The following is a 9,189-nucleotide window of genomic DNA, read 5'->3' as shown; positions in this document are numbered from 1 at the left end:
AAGCATACCGTTCATAGAGAAGGAAACGAGAGACTGCAGAATGTAGTGTTACAGTCATGGCTAGGGTGCAGAGAAAGATTAACTTAATGCAAGGTAGGTTCATTCAAAAGTCTGACGCCAACAAGGAAGAAGCTGTCATTGAGTCGGTTGGTACGTGTCCTCAGACTTTCGTATCTTTTTCCCGACGGAAGAAGGTGGAAGAGAGAATGTCCGGGGTGCGTTGGGGTCCTTAATTATGCTGGCTGCTTTTCCGAGGCGGTGGGATGGATGGGAGCAGCAGTGAATGGGAGACAGCAAGGTGTTGAGAGAGGGGCAGTGAGCAGGACACAATGAGGGGCGGGGGGCGCACGGCGGGGGGGGGGTGGGGGGGTGGTGAATGAGAAGCCTTGATTCAATGGATGGGAGGCTGGCTTGCGTGATGAATTGGACTACATTCACGACCTTTTGTAGTTCTTGCGGTCTTTGGCGGAGCAGGGGCCATACCAAGCTGTGATACAACCAGTAAGAATGCTTTCTATGGTGCATCTGTAAAAGTTGGTGAGAGTCGTAGCTGAATGCCAAATTTCCTTAGTCTTCTGAGAAAGTAGAGGCGTTGGTGGGCTTTCTTACCTATAGTGTCAGCATGGGGAGACCAGGACAGGTTGTTGGTGATCTGGACACCTAAAAACCTGAAGCTCTTGACCCTTTCTACTTCGTTCCCATTGATGTAGACAGGAGCATATTCTCCTCTACACTTCCTGAAATCTCTTTCGTTTTGTTAACATTGAGGGAGAGATTATTGTTGCCGCACCAGTTCACCAGATTCTCTATCTCATTCCTGTACTCTGTCTCGTCATTGTTTGAGATCTGACCCACTATGGTGGTGTCATCAGCAAACTTGAAAATCGAATTGGAAGGGAATTTGGCCACACAGTCATCGGTGTATAAGGAGTATAGTAGGAGGCTAAGAACACAGTCTTGTGGGGCACCGGTGTTGAGGATGATCGTGGAGGAGGTGTTGTTGCCTATCCTTACTGATTGTGGTCTGTGAGTTAGGAAGTTCAGGATCCAGTCGCAGAGGGAAGTGCTACGGCCCAGGCCACAGAGCTTGGAGATGAGTTTTGTGGGAATAATAGTGTTGAAGGCTGATCTATAGTCAATAAATGGGAGTCTGACATAGGTGTCCTTATTATCTAGGTGTTCCAGGGTTGAGTGCAGGGCCAGGGAGATGGCGTCTGCTGTGGACCTGTTGCAGCGGTAGGCAAACTGTAGGATCCAGGTAGTCTAGGAGGCTAGAATGGATTCGTGCCATGACTCACCTTTCGAAGCACTTCATAATGATGGATGTCAGAGCCACTGGCCGATTGTCATTAAGGCACGCTGCTTGGTTTTTCTTAGGTACTGGGATGATGGTCGTCTTCTTGAAGCAGATAGGGACCTCAGATTGTTGCAAAGAGAGGTTGAAGATGTCTGTGAATGCCCCCGCCAGCTGATCCACCCAGGATCTGAGTGCTCGTCCGGGTACCCATCCAGGCCAGTCACTTTCCGTGGCTTGACCTTCGAGAAAGCTGCTCTGACATCTGCAATGGTGACCCCAGATACAGGTTCATCCAGGGCTTCCAGGGTGGAGGGCAAGCTCTTGCTGACCTCTTGTTCAAAACGGGTGTAGAATGCATTGAACTCATCAGGGAGGGGTGTGTTGGAGCCAGCGATTTTGCATGCCTTCATCTTGTAGCATGTTATATCTTGCAGACCTTGCCATAGTCGACGGGGGTTGGTGTGGCTAGCCTGGGACTCTAACATGGTCCGGTACAGTCTCTTGGCATCTTTGATGGATCTCCTTAGATCGTATCTGGCTTACTGGCATTCTACTGTTCATTGTGTAATCCCTTGCCTTGTTAGTCCGCCCAAAATCTAGCACCTCACACTTTTCATGGTTAAATTCCATTTGCCATTGTTCTGCCTATCTGACCAGCTCATCTATATTGTCCTGTAATCTAAGGCTCCTCACTATTTACCACACCATCAGTTTCCATGTCATCTGCAATCTTACTGATCATACTTCCTACTTTCATGTCTAGATCATTAATGTACACTACGAATAGCAAGACTCCCGGCACTGATCCCTGTGGTACACCAGCTGACACAAGTTTCCAGTCACAGAAACAAACTTCAACCATCAACCTCTGCCTCCTGCTACTAAGCCAATTTTGGATCCAATTTGCCAAATTGCTCTGGATCCCATGGCCCTTACCTTCTTGACCAATTTACCATGCGGAACCTTGTCAAAAGCCTGGTAAAATGGTACGGTTAGATGCACATAATTTGCAAACTTCCTTAATTCTTTCACCTTCTTCCACAACTGTTCCCAGGTCCTGAGATCACTATGCATAATACTGGCTTTGACCAATATTGTCTGTCAAGTGCATTGCACTGCTGTATGTTGGGGAAGTGTTTCGGGGCATGCTATGTTGCCAGGCATCAAGAGAAGTGATTGCAGAGCCTCTGGCTCTGATCTTCAGGTCGTCGTTGGCCTCTGGTATAGTACCAGAAGATTGGAGGTTAGCGAATGTTGTCCCATTGTTTAAGAAGGGGAACAGAGACTTCCCCGGGAATTATAGACCGGTGAGTCTCACTTCTGTTGTCGGCAAGATGTTGGAAAAAATTATAAGGGATAGGATTTATAGTTATTTGGAGAGTAATGAATTGATAGGTGATAGTCAGCATGGTTTTGTGGCAGGTAGGTCGTGCCTTACTAACCTTATTGAGTTTTTTGAGAAAGTGACCAAGGAGGTGGATGGGGGCAAGGCAGTGGACGTGGTATATATGGATTTTAGTAAGGCGTTTGATAAGGTTCACCATGGTAGGCTTCTGCAGAAAATGCAGATGTATGGGATTGGGGGTGATCTAGGAAATTGGATCAGGAATTGGCTAGCGGATAGGAAACAGAGGGTGGTGGTTGATAGTAAATATTCATCATGGAGTGCGGTTACAAGTGGTGTACCTCAGGGATCTGTTTTGGGGCCACTGCTGTTTGTAATATTTATTAATGATCTGGATGAGGGTATAGTTGGGTGGATTAGCAAATTTGCTGATGACACCAAAGTCGGTGGTGTGGTAGACAGTGAGGAAGGGTGTCGTAGTTTGCAGGAAGACTTAGACAGGTTGCAAAGTTGGGCCGAGAGGTGGCGGATGGAGTTTAATGCGGAGAAGTGTGAGGTAATTCACTTTGGTAGGAATAACAGATGTGTTGAGTATAGGGCTAACGGGAGGACTTTGAATAGTGTGGAGGAGCAGAGGGATCTAGGTGTATGTGTGCATAGATCCCTGAAAGTTGGGAATCAAGTAGATAAGGTTGTTAAGAAGGCATATGGTGTCTTGGCGTTTATTGGTAGGGGGATTGAATTTAGGAGTCGTAGCGTTATGTTGCAACTGTACACAACTCTGGTGCGGCCGCACTTGGAGTACTGTGTGCAGTTCTGGTCCCCACATTACAGGAAGGATGTGGAGGCTTTGGAGAGGGTGCAGAGGAGGTTTACCAGGATGTTGCCTGGTATGGAGGGGAGATCCTATGAGGAGAGGCTGAGGGATTTGGGATTGTTTTCGCTGGAAAGGCGGCGGCTAAGAGGGGATCTTATTGAAACATATAAGATGATTAGAGGTTTAGATAGGGTGGATAGTGATAGCCTTTTTCCTCTGATGGAGAAATCCAGCACGAGGGGGCATGGCTTTAAATTGAGGGGGGGTAGTTATAGAACCGATGTCAGGGGTAGGTTCTTTACCCAGAGGGTGGTGAGGGACTGGAATGCCCTGCCAGCATCAGTAGTAAATGCGCCTAGTTTGGGGGCGTTTAAGAGATCCGTAGATAGGTTCATGGACGAAAAGAAATTGGTTTAGGTTGGAGGGTCACAGTTTTTTTTTTTAACTGGTCGGTGCAACATCGTGGGCCGAAGGGCCTGTTCTGCGCTGTAATGTTCTATGTTCTAAATAAGTGGCTTGTGTCCGGCATGCCCATTTGCCCAGAGACACCTTTCTGTCTATTTTTGATGCTCCCCCACCACACAAATATTTTGCAGCCTCTCTTTTTCCTCTCAGAAATGTTTTGCAGTCCACAACTCCTTTCCTTTATTTATATCTTTACACAGTGGCAACAACCCCAGAATCGCACCCTGACTGTGCTCCATATTGCGAGCAGTACAGGCTGAACATCTCATTGATCTTTGACTATTTGATGGAGGTTGCATGAATCAGTAGATTAAAAAAACTGCCATCTCTGTAGTTATTATGGAAATTATTGGTATTTCGTTTTTACTGGAGGCTGCCAGACATCAGGGACCCTATTCAGGAAATGCAGTCCACCAAAACATGCAGCCTTAGAATGAATGAACTTGAGCATATAAAAAGCTGGTGTCCTCGCACAATCTACACTTGTTATTTTTAACGACTTCCCAATTATTGCCGATGGAACGTTTACCTAACAGCCATCATGCAAATAGTTTCCTCCAGATTGTCAGCACAGAAACCTCATCAGGATCTCAATTTGATACACAGCCACTTCAAGTTACCATCTTGTACATTTTAAATGCTGCATAACTTCCTCCTATGTGGGCGACAGTAACAGCATGGGTTTCAATAGGACTGAGGAAAAGAAGCTAAGTCACTGCAATGTCATATGCTCAAAGTACATATTTAACAGTTGTCAAGTTTTTGTGCACTGGATCACTTTTATAACCAGATAATTATGCCTCCCACATAATCTATTTAAAATTAATGTTTCAAAATGAATTTGAATGTTAAATTTCCCTTTCGTATCCTATTGTACATCAGGCGTATGTAAAGTGGCGATTCTGCCCTTGACAATATTGGTAGGAGTGACTACTGCACAGTCCTTTGGTGGGTGAAGACCCATTATCACACCAGGGACTCATTCCATCATATAATACTGCACTATGACCAAGTTGAACGGGATATATTCAGAAGACCTTGCAGCTGAAAACTGGGTACCCATGAGGAACTATGCGCCATCAACAGCAGCAGGATTGTATTCAACCACAATCTGTAACCTCATGGCCTTGCATATTTCTCACTATACCATTGGCCTCAAGCATGAGAACATGCCAGGAGCAGCATCAAACAAACCTAAAAACAAGAGGCTGGCCTCGGATGAAGCTGGAACATAGGACGATAAGCATGCAAAACATCAGAAGCAGCATGGTAAAGAAAATGTTAAGAGATCCTCTTAACTAATAGATCAGATCAAAGGTCTGCAGTCCAGTTGTGAAATGGTGGTGGAAAATTAAATGGTGGTGGACAATGAAACAACTGGAGGAGGATCATAAGAATTCCTATCCTTATTGTCTGGGGAGCCCAGCAGATCAAAGCAAAAGATAAGACATTTGCAACAACCTTCAGCCAGAAATGCTGCGTGGATCAATCTCGGCTGCCTCCTGAGGTCCCAGTATAACAAATGCCAGTCTTCCAACAAGTCGATTCACTCCATATCATATTGGGCTCTGCCAACATACTGAGGACACGCTCCTGAACTCAGCATGACCCTAGCCAAGCAGTTCCGGTTCTGCTACAACACAGGCATCTACCCGACCATGTGGAAAATTGCCCAGTGGTTTGATCTCAACTGAGGTTTTGCATGCAGTTCTGGGCACCACTCATCAGCAAGAATATGAAGGTGTTAATGAGGATACAGAAAAGATTCATGAAAATGTTCCAGGGATGAAGAACTTCATTTACGTAGACAGAGGGAAAAGCTGGAACTGTTTTCCTTAGAGAAGGTTTGATAAAAGTATACAAAATCATGAGGTGTCTATACAGAGCAGGTAGGAATATATTGTTCCCATTTGTGGAAGGATCAAGGGATCGAGAAGTAGAGGCCACCAATTTAATGTAATTGGCAAAAAGTGTAATGATGACTTGAGGAAAAACAATGGATGAATCCACATGTGAGGATGGTAGAGGCAGATTCAATTGTGGCTCTTGAAAGAGAACTCGATCATTATTTGAAAAGGAAAGAATTGCAGGGTACAGGGAAAGACAGGGGAGTGGTACTAAATGAACTGCTCTTGAAAGAGCCTTGTCAGACATGGTAGCCTGAATGGCCTCCTTCTGTACTGTAACCATTCAATAATACTCATGGTAACCGCAAAAGATACTCCAGATCCAATCTGGCCAATTACTAGCCCATCAGTATACTCTCAATTATCAGCAAAATGAAATGTAGTACAGTGCTATCAAGAGGCACTTGCTCAGCAATAACCTGCTCACTGAAGTTCAGTTTGGGTTTCACCAGGATTACTCAGCTTCAACCCCCATTATAGCTTTGGTCCACACTCGAGCAAGGGCACTGAATTGCAGAGGTGAGGTGAGAATGACTGCCCTTGACATCATCAATTTGACTGAGTGTGGCATCAAGGTGTCCTGGCAAAACTGGAAATCAATGGTATTACAATATCTGTAGAGATGGGTACATTTTAAAAAAGAAATTTGAATTCCCAATGACCAACTTAAATAAATTGCACAAGATTTCAAATTTTGAGACTTTTATTGAAACGAAGTAAGCGTAATTGATAAAACGCTGTTTTGCAAGCAACTTAAATGACAGAAAAAAATCCCCTCAGCTTTAAGGCAACCAAATGTCGCTCTCTATGATTATACTTTATTCTGTCCCTTAAGTAGATACTCTATAATCTCCCGGAACCTATCCAAAGTAATTCTTAGCTCTGAGGGCTTACTTCCCTTCTTTTCCACCCAGATAACTTCTAATCCCCAAACTGAATTTTAGGGTTGCCCAGGAAATTCCTCTCTTGAGCCAAAGCCAGATAAAATATTCCTCACAAGATTGATCTCTTCAATCTGAGCACAAGGTCTCACCTACATTCTTAAGAAAAGTACATCACAGGAACAGGCCCTTCAGCCCTCTAAGCCCGTGTCAATCATGATACCCTAACTAAAAAGTTAGGTTACTTCTGCCCTTACTCAGTCCGATTCCATTTCCTCCCTATTCATGTCCCCATCCAGATGCCTCTTAAATGTTGCTAGTGTGCCTGCTTCCATCACCTCCTCTGGCAGTGGGTTCCAGGCACCCATTATTTTGTGTGTGAAAAACTTCCCCCACACATCTCTCTTAAACTTTCTCCCCCTCACCTTAAACCTGTGCCCCCTTCTAATTCACACTTCTATCCTTGGAAAAAGCCTCTGACTATCCACCCTGTCTATGTCTGTTCTTGTGTGGTGAACTACAGAGACTTGCTGTCCCTAACTCGGTTGTCTCTCTGATTCTGGCTGACTGAATTGTCCAGGAGATTCAGGGATATCTTCAGAACCACCTTGTACTCCAATATCACAATGGCTTACTATGCATTCTTCCCCTTTTAAAGCCCATCTCTATGGTAATGCGAATCACATTGGCCTTGTATCCAGGTAGAAATGCTGATTAGCTATCCTTTAGACGTCCAACTCCATCTGGACTTTAAATATAACAGTTTACAACTTGACATTCTTAACACCTCGCTTGCACTCAGAGACTAAGGTCCAGAGACTTGGGGCGTTGTGGAAATGCCACGGAGTCTCCAAGATGGCGAATGGCACCAGTTCCCACCATCATTTCCAACAGAAAGTGTGTTCAGCCATTGGGGGAAAAAAGCGGGACATGTTTCAATAAGGGAACCTGAACACAGCGAACCCATGAGAAGTTAGTACTGAGTTCAAACAGATCCCATTTCCACTGTAGCAGGGGGCTTAGCTGGCAGTGCAGGGGTTGTGATTTTTTTATGGTCATAAACACTCCTGAGGGGTGCATAAAGTGTGCAGAACTGTTAAGCTCTGAGATTATTTAAATAAAACCATTTAAGAACTTTTAAAAATAAGTTGCCGATGTCAGAGTTGAAAGAAATCTGTTCCAGCAGTTATAACAGCTACTTTTTGACATTACTCGAAGGACTATCATCCATTTTACAATTAATGCTTAGCTGCTTTCCAGAACATATTGGCCGGAATTTTACTGGCACACTGATTCCGGGGGCGGGCGAGGCTCGGAGAACGGCATTCTCCATTGGCCTCGGGTGGAATCGTGTGAACCTCGGGCGGGCGTGCCGGTAAAATTTCACCCATTATCTCTACAGGGGTTTTAAGTTCACAATTTGATTGGCAGCTTCAAGAAGTCATTAAAATATTAACTGTCTTTGATGTGATAAGGAATAAATATTTTTGTTTTGATAAAGGATGAAATATGTGAAGGGATTTAAATGTTTTGAATGGCCTTTCATGAATGGAATTGTTCTTTTTAATATAGTGAAGTCTGTGATATATAGAATTTTACTTTATCTCAACTTGGCTGCTAAGGTCTGCACTTGTTCTATGCTGGGTGAGTTGGCATGGAGCTTGTAAAGGCAAATGGCAGCCAGTTGGCATTTGGTTGGTATGGATGGGGCATGGGAAATGGGTACATGGGAAGTGGGTGTGAGAATAAGGGCCTAATATTTAACAAAATAACAGGGATAAAGTCTGAGATAATGGAGATGGGCCTTTTAAACAGCCTGCTTTGGCACACGCAAGCCCCTGTGCTCACTTCTGATTGGTGTGCGGGTTCGGTGGATGTACCTCCATCCGGCATCCGCAAAGATCCTGCCATTCAGGTGAGTTTCTCCCAAGGTAGGCATAGCGAGCCATGAGATTTCCCGACTCCCTCTAACTGACTTCGCAGCGTATATCTGGGCCCAACAGTCGATCCACTGTCATCACAACTGCCTGGGTTTTGTTAACATCCCTGCACTCCCTTCCAGGTCAAACAATGTGGGACCCTTTAAGCTAGAATAACAATGCCAGTTAGGCTTAATTTCAACAAAATCACATGTGGTCACATGACCCACTTTATTCCTCCATTTTACACTTAAAAGGAAAGTCCCAAAATGTAACTATCTAATAAAAACTTCACATTTGTAACAATGGGAATTGGGGGAAATTTCTCCACTGATTAGAGTCATACCCAATATATTCAAAGCTGGTTATGGTGGTTGGAGGTCAATCAGCCCAGCCCCAGGACATTGCTGCAGGAGTTCCTCAGCGAAGTGCCGTAGGCCCTAACATCTTCAACTGCTTCATCAATAACCTTCCCTCCATCATAAGGTCAAAAGTGGGGATGTTTGCCGATGATGAGGAAGTACCATTTGCAACTCCTCAGATACTGAAGCGGACCTT

Source organism: Mustelus asterias, chromosome 6, assembly GCF_964213995.1.
Source record: "Mustelus asterias chromosome 6, sMusAst1.hap1.1, whole genome shotgun sequence".
Classification (NCBI taxonomy): Eukaryota; Metazoa; Chordata; class Chondrichthyes; order Carcharhiniformes; family Triakidae; genus Mustelus; species Mustelus asterias.
Note: the sequence above shows the minus strand (reverse complement) of the source record.